The 15,874-nt window shown below is 41.1% G+C and overlaps 1 protein-coding gene and 1 long non-coding RNA gene across 10 annotated transcripts in view; one reads left to right on the forward strand and one right to left on the reverse strand.

The window, feature by feature from the left end:
* ARID1B (AT-rich interaction domain 1B) overlaps positions 1 to 15,874 on the forward strand; it is a 310,448-nt gene that overhangs the window by 93,920 nt on the left and 200,654 nt on the right. The window lies entirely within an intron of this gene.
* On the reverse strand, positions 4,972 to 9,091 carry LOC116653233. Its single transcript, XR_004306763.1, has 3 exons — positions 8,860 to 9,091; positions 7,794 to 7,944; positions 4,972 to 7,683 (listed from the first exon to the last, which is right to left on the reverse strand). It is a non-coding gene; the product is annotated as an uncharacterized LOC116653233 (long non-coding RNA).

Consider the following 15,874-nt stretch of genomic DNA (forward strand, 5'->3'; position numbering starts at 1 on the left):
CTGGTTATGAAATTCAGTGATCACTATTCCTCATTTAGTATTCCTAGTTACAGTGTCATTTTGGGATGCTAAATGTGGCTTCTTAAGCTTGTTTTCAAGATAATGCAGTTCTCGAGGGTAGTCAGTAAGTCTTTGTATATTAAAGCTTGAAATGAGAGCAGTGGTGTTACGCTTTTAATAAAATTTGGGTATGTTTTGTTTCATGGTATTCTGATATTTATACAATTTGCCCGTTATCTTTTTATTTCTTAAGGGCATTGTGTAAAATCACAGCAGCTACATAGCAAGCTTATACCAATCTCTAAAAACAACAAAAGAGATGTAATGCTAAATGCTGAATGGTGCTCTCTGATGTGGCTTAGAAAAAAAGAGTTTCCCTTTGATGGGTTTGAAGAGGAGCTGGCCACTTTTTGCAGCACTGAATGCTGACTTGTGTCATCCTTTTAGAGTTTTTTCAGTAGGTTCGTGTCACAGTAAGCACAGCTAAACAGCTCAATGGTTGTTCCGTTTCCTTCACACGTTGTATATAAAAGTCCTGGCATGAACGTTCCCATAAAGTTCAAAGCAGACAAATTTGTAATGTGGGTTGGTAACAAATGGCTACAAACAAAATATGGCTTTATTAGCTACTTCTAATGGCCTGACAGATTCTATACAATGCTTGCTTTCCTTCTCCTAAATGCTCTGATATCTGAAGGGTTTGACCCAGAGGTCTTTTACCATGTGGAGTCACCGAGAGCCCAAATGAAAAGTTGCACAGAATAGTGCTCTGAGCACTTTTGTTGGGGTCACAATTAGAAGGAAATCTCAAGCTTTTGAGAAAACATGGGAGTTAGGTACTCTGTGAAGGAAAGGAAGTAATAAACAGAAACTGTTCCCTATTAGAGTGGAAGAATAAAGGGGGAGAAGCCTGAATGCAATTGTCTGGAGAACAGCTACTACAGAATATATTTACTGAGATTTAAGGGATAATACAAAATACACACTTCTGCTATTGTGGGAAAGATAGAGCAGACTTGTAGGAAAAGCCTTCCAGATGATATATCTGCAAATTTGCTGTTGCAAGAAAGGAGCTTATGTCAGCATTGGCTGTGTGTGTGCGTCTGCAAAGACAAATGCTTTGTTTTGCCGTAATAAGTAATTTGGTCCATGTTCATGTTGCACTGTGTTGGTAGAATGAAGGGCAGAAAATGTGAATGAATTTTATTATTACTGGCATCATTGGGAAAGTCATTTTAGACAGATATTGGGGTTTTTTAGTTTGTTCTGTTTTAATATAGTCCTTTTTTCCCTTCAGTGCTAGTTGTGCTTGTTTGAGGTGTGAGGTCAAATGGCCTACCCAAGGTTGGTAAGCTTTTGAAACCAGTGTTTGTGCTGATTTCTTTTGGTCACTGCCTATAGGTGAGGTCCTACAGCTGCTTGGCTCTGCTGTAAGGTTGGTTGCAGCCCTGCCGTGTGCCCACAGTGTGTGATCTGTGCCTTCTCACATCTTCCACTGTCACTGCTGTGACTCAGGGAACTGATCTAGCTCAGAAATAATTCTTTTTATTTCTGGGTTAGTTTGTGGCTGAATCACTGTGTAACTGATCATGTTCTATGTGATGCTGAAGGCAGAAAGTTGTATCTGAAGTGGAGGGAACTGGTTCTTTCCTAGTTCACTCAGACTTGGAGTGTTCGCACCTTAGTTCTATGCCGTCACTTCTTCACTAGGCTTCATAAGAATTTCCATGTGAAGCAAAACAGTAGCTGGCACAGAGGTAGAATGCTCTTTGTATCTTATGCAGTACTATGAGTTGTTAAGTTTGGTTCTAGTTGGCTCTAGTTTGGTGTACAACCTTCAAAGTAAGGTGGGCCTCAAATAGTACATACTGTTGTTCAGACAGGTAAACCTTTTAAGATGTCTTGTTTCATTATGCTTGGTACTGTGGAAAACTGTACTTCAGCAATTCCTTCCTGACTTTGTTAGCTACTTCACAGTTGTGTTTTACCTCATTTTCAGAGGGCCTGTGTAGGATGTGTAGAGTGCTGGATGTTCATTCTTCTGCGTGGCATACTTTTCTCATTGTAGATTTCAGAAGGCCTCTGTTGAGAACTAGTGGTGTGCTATAAATACAAGACTAGATATACTTGGCTCATGGATCAGCATCATTTTGGATGTATCTTAATAGTTTCTGGCTGTGAGGAAATGCATGGGATGGTTTGGGAATTCACATTCCTCATGTAGCTTCTAGAATACGAAGTAACCTGGAAAATCATCTCCAGTGAGTGGAGAATTCTCGCTGAACAAGTGCTATTGATGGTTGAAGTCTTAAGCCAGGAAAAGAATTCCCAGCATAGTTTGAGAAACTGTAGTTGATAGTTAGGGAATACCTCTTCTCTTTATAGAGGTTAAACTCCTGGGACAAGCGACTCCGGTGACATTCATGAAAAGCTTAGCTCAGTAATCCCTGATCATGGTTGAGGGTGTGGGCACAACCACAGTGTAAATATTAATTAGGACTGTAACCCCTTCAGTAAGGAAAAATGTGTATTAAAGGAGAGAAGGTGTAGCAGCCCTCTCATTTTATAGACAGCGTTGGATTCTTTGCAGGTAAGAAATTAGAAAATTGAAACTTAAGGTGTTTTAAAATTTAGGATGTTGTTTCCAATTTAAGAAAAAAATAAAAAGGAGGTTTGTGTGGAGATGGAAACCTTTAAATGAATTCCTGGTAATTCTTGGGCAGTTCATAGATGTATGTGTAAGTACATAGTAACAGCTCTGTCCTGTAGTTACTTGCTTCTGTGCATGTCTCCATCTGAAAATAACTTGGTTAGAGTATGAACAAGAAGGAAATGCAAGTAATACTTGTGAATTAAATTTTCCATTGTTTTTGCATCAAGTAGGATAGGACTGGTGTGCCTCTTCCCCACTTGCTTTTCTTCTTCTGCAGTGTTGTAAAATAACTGAATGATCTTGTTTTCCTTTGTTTGGGTCAAGAAATTTTAGCTGAAAATTGTTACTCTCTGAAAGAAGATTATTGACTCAACAAGCCTTCAATTTTCAGTGAATAACACTCCCACCCTCTAGCTTCAGGAACATGTGGTGCATGCATTCTATTTTAAAGTACAGACTGTAATTTAAGACTGAGGCAGTTTGATGCCCCACTGAACTTTGTTTAAGCCTGAAATAAAAGGAAAAAAGCTTCAAGTTGCAAAGAAGCGACTAAGCTTTCTCAAATGCTTTTCTTATGCCATTATGCATAGAGTTGGAAAAAGTCGCAGTTTTATCCAAGTCATTTTAATTCTGGATCAAGTGCAGTTGCTAACTTGTCTCTTCATTCCTCTTGTCGTTCCATGTAATAAACCTGTAGCTCAGATAAGTTTTGTGCAACTCGTGTGTACAGAGGTATCGAGTGTATGTATTTCTGAGGTGCAAAGCATTGGTTGGTACTTGTGTTCATACAGATTCTGTATGTGACAACCTGTTTATGGCCTGGAGTGGGTCTGCATAGCAGGTCGGATCCTGTATGAGCCACTGAAGCTCCTCTGGAATAATATCCCCTCTGTGATATCAATGGAAGAACGAATTTACACTTAGTGTTGTAGTATTGAAGATCCTGGCCCACCCAACAGCCATGTATTTTTACATTTGATTTCTGTGTGGTCAGATTTTCATGTAGGTGATCATATGGATTCACTGAGAGAACCAAGTTTTACATTCATTTTCGGGCAAAAGTGTGATTAAAGTAGTGCAGAACAGCCCTGAGCACATGCTGTGTTTGTAGGGGTAAACTGACACGCTGAACCAAAGCTGTTGATTCTTGAACTATTGAACTGTCTTGCTATTCAACTTTGTAATGTGAAAAGAAAGTCCTGTTGTTAATCACTTGTGTTTTGAGCTTTACAGAATTGCTTGGTTTTCCCTGTTAGAATGATGACATTATTTATATTTAAAATGGTGTTAAGGCTGGTACTGATACATTACAACTGATTTTATTAGATACTGTTTAAAAAATAATAATAAATGCTTGGTTATTCCATAAAGTTTCCCATTTTCAGAATACTTTGGAGTGTTTTTAGTACACTTGTAATACAAAATCACTCATTTAGGATCTAGAAAAAATTAGAAATGTGAAAAGGAATACTTAGCTTGACCTCTACGTGAAACTTACTTGGGAAACCTGATAAGGAATTATAGATCCCAGTAGTGGATAATGTTACAAAAACTTGTGTTTAAATAGGCCAATATTGTCTTGGGTGGAATATTAAAGTCTTAGTAGTTTTTTCCTGCAATGTTTTTTGAAGCCATTAGCAATTGCCTCACTGTACTTTGCAGCTCCATATACCAAAATAGTACTAGTGTGGACTTGAGAACTGAAGAAACAAGATTGAATTTGGGTGGTTGAAGCATTTTTCCCCTTTAGCTATTCCCTCTCTGGAGGCTGCTGTCCCCACAGCAGGGGCAACCGACTGTGCTTGTGGTGGCCCCATGCCACTGGAGCCTGCAGCGTGATACAGGGCTTGAGCTGAAGCCCCCCACATTGCTAAAGAATGCAAGACCTGAAACCGCAGCAGTGGAGCTGCTTCTGCATGCACAGCTCACAGATGTGCCTGCTGCAGGGACAGCGACTGCATTTAGCTATCCTTGTAGTCTGCCTCCATTTCCAAGTCAACGCTTTTAGGTTACGCATTTGGGAACCTAGTTCTAAACACGGTTCAGACTTCTGAATTCCTGGAGGATGGTTGAGTTGTTTTTTATTATTATTATTTGGGAAATATATATATATATTTTTTTTTTTGAACATTTTACGCACAATGTGTAGGAACATACAGCATTTAAAAAGGCTCGTAAGCCTCACTACGGGTTTGGCTGTTTGTAAAGTTTGAGTTGATAGCACAGCGTACCATAAATTGCAAAATGTGATATATTCACTGGTCCATATCTTTGTTCATGTCTGTTGGAACCTTGGGGTCCTTTGGCACACGAAGTAAGACAAAAGAGTATTATTTACTCGGATACCATTTCAGGAAGTACTTGAGACACTGTAAATGTTTTCTCTTTCCTTTATTTTTACCTCAAGTATTCCTGTGAGATAGGATATTATTTTTCCCCAGAATGACTCCCTTACATGGGCACAGCAGCCATCCTGAGGGGTGACCTCGATTTCATAATCCTGACTAAAGACAGCACCTCCTTCCAACCAGCAACATCTGAAGCCTAGCAGTAGATGCCTTCTTTTGTCTTCTAGTCTCCACTCCTGCTTGCTTGGGGAGGTGCTGGCTTCCAGTGCTATTATTGCAACTTTCCCTTTTTAAAAGAACACAAAAAAAAAAATAAAAACAAAAACAAAAACAAAAAACCAAGAGCACGATTAACCTTTATTAGAAACTGGCTTCTGAGTGGTCCTGTTGCTGTGTAAGCAGATATCCATGCGGTCACGGCTCATAGCATTAAGCTTAGTCCAGGTTTCAGGATGCTTTGTCTGATTGTTTATGGTCCATCCATAATTGCTAGTGGTTCAGTACCATCATTGCTCAAGTGCGAGGTGTCTGTAGTGTATTGCTTGTTCTGTAGCGCTGTGCTGGAATCACAGTGAAGTCAGGCCTGTAGTGTGGGAGGCTGTTCTGGTTTTCCTTTCCTGAAGTTTGAAACAGTTTCAAAAATCTCTCTCAGATGTTAGATTTCAAGAAAACATCTTCTGTAATGCTTAATTCTCTGCAACCTTCCTTCCCTGGCTAGAGCTGTGTGTTAGATTCACTGTGAAGTCTTCCCTTGAAGAAGACAAATCATGATGGCTTTTGTAGAATCTGTGCATGTGAAAAGTGCTTCTGATGTGTGTTTGTTACATGTAAATAGGTTACCGCTATCAGTTTACCTTGAACAAATATAGGCAGATAAAAACACCAAGCAAAGGCCTTCCTCTTCATTTGTCTTTGTTAACACCATAACTCACCGCATTGGTTTTCCTGAACGCCGTGCAAATTAATATGTGCCATTTCCTCCATAATGCCAATACGGTTCCAGTCTCACAGGGCTTGATAAAACAGGGTCTTGTTTTAATTGGGGATGTAATTTCAGGGGGTGAAGCATCGTACTGGGTTGAAATCAAGATAGAAAAGCTGGCAACATCAGGAAAAGGCTACTTGCAGCGCCCCAGTGTTTAGACTTTTGATCTCTTTCCTTCCAAGCTAACAATTGCAGCTGACCCTTTTAATCATCTCAGCCTATGAAACGAGACCTACTGTGCTAAATTAGAATTAGGGCCTGAATTTTGAGGCACATTTGAAGAACTGCATTAGTATAGGAAAATATGTCATTCTGGATCATTTATTTCACGTCTTAGTTAAGTGGAATGAATTTATAAATGAACATGCTTCTTTTTTCCCCCCTCGACAGAGAAATTCACTTCATAGCGCGTATTCCACCATGTTATTTTAAAGCCATCATTTTGGGAAGTAGTATAAAGATAAGCAAACATGAGAGTATAAGTTGATATGTTTGCATGTAGTAATACTTCATGCATCCGTAAGCTTTAGTACGGTTTGCTGAATGCACAGTTGTGGACCTAGTTAGGAGAACAAAGCTTGTTTCATGTCAGAGCACTAGAAAGCGGGTGCTCGCATTTACATTTATAGTATCATAGATGACAAATCTTGCCAACGCGCGTTGTGCTAAAGGTAATGAAAGATGTTTAAAACAATCTTACTGTTATTTAACTGCAAACGAGAGTGTGACCAGCGCTTGTTTTCAGGAAATATGGGAATAAAGGAACTGCAAGCATAGATTTACTTGTAAAATCACAATAACTTCGTAAGATTATATAGGTAAATGGTGTATGGGTTAAGTGCAGATGTTAGCCTTAGTGAACTAATTCATTATGATATGGAAGAAAGCTTAATTCCAAATGTTACCTTTCCATTTTGACTTTTATAATGAACTAAAAGCCTTACCAGCTTTTCATAGAATACAGCAGTGGAGACAGAAGAAAAACTCCAGATTCTTTCTTTCCCTCGTTTAATTTACAGTCCGTGTCAGGATTTTAATAATAGTGCTTAATGAAAACTTCATAAAAGCTTTGTTGTTTTTTTTTTCCCCTCATCCCCTTTGTTTATTGTATCATTAGATGCTTACATGAAAGTGGGGGAAAAAAACGGGAAGTTGTTCAGTGCAATTTTCAGCACAGTTCTTCAGGATTTATTGAAACAGGGCTATAAAATTTTAGGATCTGTGTTTTGTTTTGTTTTTTTTAATAACATCTCATAGTTGCTGCTCCACTTGGATTGTCTTATAGTCCATTTTTCCTCCGTCTTTGCTCTTTCCCTTTGTTTTGTTTGTGCTTTTAAAGAAGGCTTAGGAAGGCTGCATACACGCCATACTGTTGTTTTTAAATGACTGCTGATTCTTCCGGCATGGCTCGTTAGACATTTTGTCTTGCTGGAAATCACAGTAACAGCCTTTTTGTTCCTATTCTGAGGTATGACAAAGTACAGAATATTTTTGGCTCAGAGTCTTCATCTGCCTCTGGCCAGAGGGCTCTTTGGTGCTCAGTCAGCAGCTGGGAAGTGCAAGTGGCCATTTGGGCTGCCAATGGAGCGATCTTCCTTGTTTGCAAGGAGACAGAGGCTGCATACCAGATCCCATGAAAGGCACATCTTGCATACACTTCAGCTCTTCTGTTTTTACTGGTTAGTTTACAGAAGAACCTGTCAAACAAACAAACCAACCAACAAAAAAACCCCACGTGTGCTTGCTTTTTAATGCCTATTTTCACAGCAGTACAGGCCAGACTGAAATAATCCTGCAGAACCTTTACCTTATTTTTGCCAGAAAAACGAACTTTCACCTCTTGTATAATAATGTTGATTGCTTGACCTCCATTTCCATGGAGATGTGGTCAGAGGGCTGCAGTCAGCTGGCCATGCCGGGTGAGCGCCTTCTTCTGTCATTTACAGTCTGCAGTGACACTACAGGTTTGAAGAGTCATTAAGAGCATCTATAGAGTGATGTTCTTTATTTTTCTCACCACCCACATCCATGTAAAGTGTAATTTGGAAACGAAACACCATCAGCTATATGTTAAAGTTTAAAAAAACAAAACAAAAGCAAACAAGCAAAACCCCAGCCCTATTTATACCTGGTCTTTAAAAAGAATTGTTTTTCTAGCAGTTTAAAACATTATGCGTACCCTTGGTGTGTACCTGAATAGATGGCATGAGCTGAGTTTTGTCAAAAGCTGGATTTTGTAGCCCACAACCCACAACCCACATGCATTTGTGTTCAGCCAAGGCTGATCAGGCCCCTGCTGCTCCTCCAAACTCAGTTGGGTAATTGGTTAGTCTCAAGCACTGCACCCAGCTCAAGCATGTGTGTGTCCCAGCCTTGAAGGGGTGGGTGACAAAAGCCAACAGCAAGCGCTGCCTTGGATTGTGCCTCGGCTGGGAAGAGGGTGGCTTAGCTACTCAGTGTGCTGTGCTCCAGTGGCAAAAAGGAGCAAGCGTGCTCCTTATGGTGCTGTTGGGGATGTGGATGACAGAACAGGGCCCTGTCAGGGAATGTGCCTTTCTGGTGAGGGCAGGAACTTCAGGGTGATGGAGAGGGAAGCAAAGGGGCTGACTGCTGTGTGCCCTGGTTGAGGCGAGCAGCAGCAGCTCCAGGGGAAGCGGGCCCAGGGACAAGAGCTGTGCCACCCCATGAAGGGCAGCAAGGCGTGCTGGCAGCAGCCATAATCAAGCTGGTGGCTGCTGGGCAGCCTGCCCTCCTGCTGCTGGGCTGCAGGGCTGCTCCACGCGTTGATTTCCAAACGTGCAGTTGTGTCGTGCTTGGTCAGAGCGTGCTGATGAGGCAAGAGTGCATAAGTTGTGACAGTCCCTCTGTCTTACTGTTAGTCTGTACTGCTGGGATCTGCGCAGCGGCAAAATCTGAACGCCAGCTTCCTCCTTCCCTGCGACAGTTCTCTCCGAATCGGTCTTGCACGTATCCCTGTTCTTTTAAGCTAGAACAAAAAAGCGAAGGCTACTTTCCTTCTCCCTCTCTGACTCGCCGCTAACCCTCAGGACGGCGGAACGGCCCGCAGAGCCGCCCGGGTATTTTTGTCGCTGGGGCCGCCCGGGCAGGTCCCCTCACCGCTCCGTCTGGCTGCTGGCAGGCTGACATTACAGCCGTGCCTTTGAAGTCGGGCGCACTGTTAGCGTCGCCATGACGACGGGGCGGGTAATGGCCTCCGCTGAGCCGGGCTGGTATGTAGCGCCCGGCAGCAGCAGCAGGAGCGGGCCGCGCCTCGGGGGCCGCGGGGCAGAACCCGGGCGGGCAGCGGAACGGGCCGCGCTGCTGCGGGGTGTCGCGGATTGATAGGCACGGCTCGGTGCGTGTGAACTGCGGGGATAAAGCGCCATTAAACAGGGGGCTCCCCCCCTCTCTTTGGTTTATGCATTATTAACACGAGCTTTCCTGTTTTGCTTGTAACATTTTATAGGCTTTTTCAGACATGTAGTCAGATTTGCTGCTGCTCTTTTATTCTTTAGGGTTAACCCTTTCTCTCCTCCATCTTCAAGTAACTTGGAGGGAAGCCTTGAGCGCTTCCCACAGCTCCCATTTCAAATTGTAACAACTGAAAGAGGCTTTATTTATTTTTTACTTATTTATTTATTCATTTGTAACTGTTTCTTGAAGAATTCTGTGTTTTTGAGGCATTCTAGAACGCAGCACAGCTTGCTGTGCCATCATGTCACTGAAGCAAATACCAAAGTCAGCACGTGAGCTGTGGTACAGCTGCAAAGGTTTTGAGTCAAGGACGTATTGTGGGATCGCGTTTTAATGTGCATGCCCATGTTATCTTCTCCTCTCAGTGGTGTCGGCCCGTTCTCTGCACACACAGAGTTTTGTTAGCAGCCTTACAACGAGGTGCACCTCCAGGACAGATAAATCTGGAACAATCCTGAGGATACAGAGTTTACCCCCATCACCTTCTGCTTTAATGCAGAGCTGCTGAAGTACATCTAGATAGGTAGAAATATTATTATAAACACAAGCTGCGGGCTTTGTTTTGCTTTTCCAGAGCTGTAAAATATAGCTTTCATTTTAGCTTCTAGTAGGAGGCATATATCCAAGTGCCGTCAAGTGCTGTGGATACAGGGATTCAGTCATCCCTGCAGACACAGTCTCTGTATAAAAACTCGAAGGCTAATAAGCAAACATAGCACTGATAATTCCCCCTAACGCCCTTGGTCTTAGGTTTTGCAGTTGTGGATTTGTTGTTCTGAGAGGTACTTACTAGTACCTAAGGAACTTACTTTGTTCCTCTGAATTTAGCACAAATCCTGCTTGCCCAAGCACTTCCAAACACATCTCAGGAAAAGGCAGTCCTCAGTTTTTGTCCCTTTTTGAGGTGATGTTGGTGTAAACGATACCTCCGCCTTCAGTGCTCAGTGTCTCAAAGCACAGCATTGGTTGCCACGTTTGTTGGCATTCAGCTGTGTGAAGCCAGCAGGCAACTTCAATAAATACTGCTGGATGGAAAAATTCAAGCAAAATACATTCCCTAACTCAGGGGGGCAGTGGGAGAGATGAAGGATGGATGGTCAGCCTGGCTCCTCTTCGCCCTCATCCAGCACAAAGCCTGTCCCCACTCTTGGCCTACAGCAGCTGTGGGCTGTGTTGTGGCACAGCTTGGAATTAATGTTTTGAAGTGTTGAAGAATGTGGCAGTAACATGTTTTTAAAAGCTTTTCTTTTATATACATGGGTTTGTTTTTGTTTTGTTTTGTTTTGTTTTAAATCTTTTAAATCTACTCCATGTGGCTATTTTATTGTACAACTGCATACAAAAATTAGGCTGGACTAGATTTGTACTCTCATTTCCAGGTATTGTAAAGATGAAGTTCATCCTTTGAGTTACGTTTTCCTTGAATGTGCAAATTTTAGGAAAACTGTAGAAAACAGTTTACATTCCATTAAGAAGAAATTACTAATTGCTTATAAAACAGGCGTATCTTTATCTGCACAGGGCTTTTCAAAGTTGCTGCTTAATCTTTTTTCTATTTTAATCACTAAACAAACATGTCTCAGCAGTTGCTGCATGTGAAACCAAAACCTGGACGTGGACAAAAAGCAAACACACTATGCTCATTTTCATTAGCATGTCCTATCTCCTAGAACATTTATTTTTTGAACTCCCTGTAAATTGATTTTTCACATGCTTGTGACTGATATTTGAACCATGTGTTTGTAGTGAGTGCTAGGTGCTGGGTCTCCCAACATGAATATATTATGGAAGTGACCTGGCGAATCCATAATGGAGGCTGCGTAGAGATTTCACTTACAGCAATGTTTAAATCCCTTAATTAAACATTAAGACTCGCTCAGATTCTCAAACATGGACTGTTTCAATAAAGAGGATAAACTTTAATTATTTTGGTACTCAGTGTTCTTCTTAGTGCTGTATTTGCAGAAGTCAGAACAACTTAAAATTATTCCTGCCTCAGACTTTTCCAGAGTTCCTAGTATTGTCATTTGCTTTGTTCTCTTAACTCTTTTGGCTAAGACTCTAATTGATACAAGTTTTCATATCTTTGCTGACTTCATGGAACTGTAACAGTTTACCTAAAATTACTTAAATAAAGCTGGATTATTTTTAATTATAATAACTCGCAGTATGGAAAAATGTGTGGACTATATGAGAACAGCATATTGGTTATCTGTAACTGATACTGGCCTTTGAGACCTACTGGTTTGGAGTCAAAAGAACAGACTGGGGAGCCTGTTTAAAAGAGAAATACCATGTGGAATCAAGATCCAGACTTGTGCTTAAAATAATTATTTCCAATCCAGCCAACAAACAACAGCTGTAGTATTACCAAACTGGTGTACGCTTCCCTCTTCTTTCCTCTATCTACTTATTCCTTGAGGTCCCAGTTCTTATGGTGCTCCTCTGCATTAACATCTATTCTGGGCCTGTTTCTTTGGACAGGGTCTGTCTGTCTCTGTGCATGTTATACCTGTAGTGACCAGCAAATGCAGCTCCCATTCATTCTTAACACTTGCAGCCTTCTGGCTGAGCTGTAATTGCACTCTTCAGCGCATGTGGAAGTCCTGCTGCAAACAGTATATTTTCAAACCATTCGTAAATGAAAAAGTCCTTTAGAGGACTTATTGCCTATATTACCTATATAGGTAGTGTCTGTATTCAGACTCCTTAGCCTCCAGCAATTCTTCTAACTAGCTGGAAGCACAGACAAAATGGAGAGGAGAAAGCACTGCTCATTAGCTTACAGTCTGTGGGAAGATTTTTAAGTCTTTTAGGCCAAGATATCTGTTTTCCCATCATTTTTAGCTCACTGCCACTGTGGTTGCATATGCTTATTAGTTCAGGTCTCCTGTCCATTAAAACACCGCAGCTGGTTATTTTTGAACAAATTCTTGCCCTGTTACCAGCAGCAAATATGTTCTGCAAAAACACTTGAGAAAAAACTGTTTCAGAGAGTGTGTTAGGTCTTGAATTTTGGAAAATGCAAGTGCTGTATTGTGAGATTTCTCACCAGTACCATAAAAAATACAGAATTATGTACCAAGTTGAAGCATTTCTTATTACTTCAGGCACTAGACGAAGAGTGAAATTAGCAGGAAGTGCTTGTTGTCTTCAGTGTATGAGTAGATTCTCAAGCTCCTCCGGAGTAGGGATTGAAGTGTTGGAAGTGAAGAGGGCTGCAGATTGCAAGGTTTGTGTAGAAAGGCAAGTGAAAGAAGGTGCTGGGCCTGAAATATTCCTGCTGTTCACTGACTCTTCTGTGTGCGAGTAGTCTGAAACAAAGCATGTAGGAGAAGGATGCGTGAGGGCACCTACAACTGAAATAATGGGGATACTCTTAATTTTTATGGCTTAGAATGCTTGGCAATGTTTCTGTATCAGCTCTGTTAGCCCGTGCGCGTTCTTCTCATCCTTTTGAGGCAGGGGATGTTTAAAATTGGATCCAAGCACAGTGTGTGCTTTGTGAGAGCAAGGGGTTAAAGAGACGTAATTATGCATTCTTCAGGAAGTGCTCTGCAGTCAGCAATACAGCAAGGATTTTATAGAAGCTTTAAAAAAATAAAAAGAAAAGAGATGACGGAGGGAGAATGTGGAGAGAAGGTCAGATCCAAGGATTCTCCTAGGGTTTTCTCATGTTTGCTCTTCCTTTGCGCCTCATTATGCTCTCTCCTGGTAGAAGCAGAAGAAAGCATTATGGCCTGTTGGTTCCTCCTACTGATAATGTACATTTGATCTTTTTGCTTTGTGACAGTGGTGGAGGTGAATTTATGGATTTAGTTTTTGAAGGAGTTCTGAGCCATCCTGGTGCCTGCCATGGTCCTTTGTATATTCCACAGCTCTTTTTTATCGTAAGAAGAGCATTACAGTCCTGTGAACACCGAATGTTTCAACAGACATTATTTTTTGGCTGTGATTTCCCCATTTTTAGAGGATTTGATTTCCAGCAAATCTGTCTACTGGCAACAGTTTGTTTTGCGCTCTTTGGGGGTGATTCAGCTGGATGAATGGGAGTTCTTGCAGTCAGTATTTCACACTGACCTGGCTGGGGAAGGTAAGCTTTCATTACTGATGACTAAGCCTTTGAGGTTCTGTGGTTAAGAATTTTTTTTTTCCTATAGTCCACGACTGTGCTGTTACTCTTCCAGGTGGAACAGGAGGTTGTGGGTTGTTCTGGAATAGTTGAAGCAGCAAAGCTGCACAGTACTCAGAGCAGGCAGGACAGGGCACTCGGGACGTGGGCTGCCTCGCACTCCATCCTGGGAGCCAGCCCGAGCTCTGGTGTGCTGAGTCACACTCAGTGCACCAGATCCTTCCTTCATATTGAACTAACTTGATTTGCAGTTGGATTTCAACATAGCAGGAAGGCCTTTCTGTGTGGTATTTGTGTGTATTTGGTTAAACGGTTGTCTGACAGACTTTCCTTTTTTTTTTTTTCCCTTTTACTTAATGCATTTTTTTCCCCCTCTTTGTGTACTTTTCCCATTTAATTTTATGGGGAGAACTGCAAACAATTAAATGAATAGGATTTCTTGCCTCATCCTTCCCTGAGAAAAAAAGGAAAACCTAACAACCTCCCCAAAACAGCTGCTCTTTCTGGTTAAGGAGCCATAGACTTGCCATTGACCCTTATTGGGTTGGGCCTTCCTTGAGTCCTCCTTTGTGAGGGCAAGGAGAGTTTGTAAGAGTGTGGAGTGCCTGGCAGTGAGAGCTGCTAGGTTAAGTTAGTTGCAAGGAACTTCTGCAGCCTAACATTAGCAGTCGACCCTTAACAACAAAGGGAACTCTTCTTCCCACCCTTGTTAAATGCTGGTTTAAAGCCATCGATTTCTTTCCCCTAGAAAAATAAAAGTTAACTCTCATCTCACGCTCTTCCTCTCCTGTGCCTTTATCATTTTAACACTTCAAAATTCTGAAAAGATTGCTGTGAGGAGGAAGGATAGCCTGATAAGTGTATTTTGTAAAGCTTTTGGTCTTTCAAGGCTTCTCTTATGGTAAGGTTGAACCGTGCCTACATCTTGGATTGAGACGACAGGGGAGTAGTGTGTAATACTTTCTGCTTCCGATAGCTCTTTGTTGATCTAAGAGAGAGCACTTAGAGAGTGGTAGGTCATTTATGTGATTATGAAGAGCACTTGGTTCTCTCTTATTCAAGATGGAAAAATAATAGTTTTTGAATAAGAGGTCGCTGTCAAGATGACATTGAATGTGACTTCCCTTCCCTCTTCATTCCCTCCCCCGCTAAAAGAAAAGCAATGCTGAGCAGTGCTCAGGGTAGGGCTAGATTTTTCTAATTCTTTGTATCTTTTTGCTTTTCTTATGTTCTCGTTTCATTTTATTCCTTACCATTTCCTCTGTGTATTATATTTGTACTTTTTGGTGCCTGGATATTTATGGGAACTAGAAATACAAAAATAAATGTAACGCATGTAAGATTTTATGTGTTGTTATAAGTCTTGTTTTTCCACATGCGGAATTAAGCTGTGAATGTGTGATGTGGTATCTGCTCGGGTGACAGATGTCCATTCCTGAATGATGCTGTGTTCCCTTTGTGCTTTATTTATGGAGTAATTTGCTTCTAAAATAATCTCTTAATCTTTTCCAAACTACATTTCTGTATATGCTCTTTTTACATATGCCATCATTTAGGATAACAGGCTGAAAACTGAAATTACTTCTAAATGCTTCATTTCTAAGCTAATAATAGTGATATAACATTGTCATTTTGGTTTGATGTGTCCATTCAGAAGTAGGTTAAGTGTGTAGTTTGGTTTTGCTTTGGTGTTTTTTGTGCATTTGTTTGCTCTAGCACTGCCATAATGAAATTGTATTTTAATTTCATTCGGTTACCAGATGAAAAGACAACACTAATTTGGCTCTTTTTCATGTTAGTTTTGCTTTTATACCTCAGAAAAGAAGCTGTAACCCCAAATTAGGATGAAATTGCTCAGAGTACAGAACAAAATAGATATTTTATGAAACTGATTAACAGTTACTCTAGGGTTCATTTACTTAAGCAGGTGTTGAACATCTGTAAGTGTTCCATTTCAGCACAGATTTCCTTTTAGTAACATTTATGAAACGTGGTTTAAGCTTGGAGGAGGGCTTTGCGTGAAAGACCTTTTTACTTTCTCTTATTTGCAGCCTAAAATCAGCCTGCATACAGTGTATTGAGATGTTTGTCTGTTGGCACAACAAAGAGAACTCAGCTGTATTTATGAAATTCTGTATGTTGGAAAGCCAGATCAGTTTTGGAGCCAGTCTGGTGAAAGACAGCACTGGGTACTTCCTTACGTTTTCTTTCGGAGCAAATACTTTTGCGTAGCGTATTTTTTGAACAAATGCAGGCATTAGAAATGAAACACAACCTGAATT

Source organism: Coturnix japonica, chromosome 3 (genome assembly GCF_001577835.2).
Source record: "Coturnix japonica isolate 7356 chromosome 3, Coturnix japonica 2.1, whole genome shotgun sequence".
Classification (NCBI taxonomy): Eukaryota; Metazoa; Chordata; class Aves; order Galliformes; family Phasianidae; genus Coturnix; species Coturnix japonica.